The sequence below is a fragment of the Brassica oleracea genome, chromosome C3, assembly GCF_000695525.1.
Source record: "Brassica oleracea var. oleracea cultivar TO1000 chromosome C3, BOL, whole genome shotgun sequence".
Taxonomy (NCBI): domain Eukaryota; kingdom Viridiplantae; phylum Streptophyta; class Magnoliopsida; order Brassicales; family Brassicaceae; genus Brassica; species Brassica oleracea.
The window spans coordinates 59,376,798-59,378,461 of NC_027750.1; positions in this window are offsets into that span (position 1 = coordinate 59,376,798).

Sequence of the window (1,664 nt, forward strand, 5' to 3'; positions counted from 1 at the left end):
GCCACAAATATTTTATTACTATTTTTAACACTTAGTAATGCCTATGGTAATCTTCAAATCTTCAAGGTAGTAGTAATACCACCATACACATAGTAATACTTTGGCAATTTTTACGTTTTTCTAGTAAATCCATCTCAACAAAGAAGGTTTGGTAGTAGAACCAATCATTTTACCATATTATTATCGTCAAAGAAGACATTTACATAAACAATTTACCAGAATTATGTATTTTGTAAAATTTTACTTACTATATTGTTAACAATTCCGATACTAACAATGAAAGTTAAGGAAGTTTTTTAGGAAACCGTTAAGATTTTCTTAAACTATTGAAAATAATTAACAAAACTAGTCTAATCTATATATTTATTATATACGTAGACTACGAATTGAAAATAATCATATAAAGATAGTCTAAATTACACATAACCTAGTGATATATATTGGTTTCGAATTACACATAATAATACCAGTAAAACCTAGTCTAATCTAGGTTTTACTATTGAAAATATCTTAAACTATTGAAAATAATTAACAAAACTAGTCTAATCTATATATTTATTATACACATTGACTACGAATTGAAAATAATCATATAAAGATAGTCTAAATTACACATAACCTAGTGATATATATTGGTTTTGAATTACACATAATAATACCAGTAAAACCGAGTAATCCAAATTGCACATAATAATACCAGTAAAACCTAATAATCCAAATTGCATGTAATAATACCAGTAAAACATAGTAATCCAAAATACACATAATAAAACCATAAATCACTAGTAGTCCAGATTTCACATAATAAGCCCAGTAATCTCCAGTAAAACCTAGGTAGTACCTGAACCACTCCCACATTCAAAATACGATGTCATACCTTTTCCTTTGGCTCTGCCTCTTCCTCTGGCTCCTCTAGCTCCACCTCTGCCTCTTTTTCCTCTTCCATAAGATTCTCCTACTGATGGAAATCTTGTTTGTTGTGGTTTTCTTTTCTTCTTGTCAAAATCTGGAGGAAGTATTTTCTTTGCTTTAACATCTTCTGGTATAACCCAATCAGATATATGAGGAACACGATATATGGTCCTGTGATAAGCCAAAGCCCATTGCTCCATCAAATAGTATTTTGAACAATACTCTGATAAATGGAGTTCCCTTCCCGCTGCCTTAGACATGAATGTGGCAGCAGCCACTCCATGCACACAAGGGCATTTGTCTTTATAAAATTGCTCACAACTGTAAGTATTCCTATCCATATCAACAGTATAAACCTTGCCGTCAGTACCATGCACACTGTACTCAAAATGGAAGCTGTTTAATTCGTCAATTGTAAGAAACACCGCATCAACACATCTTTTAGACATTTCGGTTTCCAAAATAGGCACAAGCTTCAGTGTGTATGGTATTTCAGCTGCCTCCTTCCTATGGTTGTTAAACCATTCAGACATTTTCGCAAAGATAACATCAGACATTGGTAGTAAGGTGTACTTTCTCGCTTCTTTAATAACACCATTAAAAGATTCTACTGAATTGGTGGTGTCAACATTGTACATATCTCCTCTGAAGTAACATCTAGCCTACTTCTTCTCTTCAACACTTTTGTCAAGATACGCTGATGCACTAGGATACTTCCGGCGAAAAGCATGATAAAGGTACTTGAACTCAGC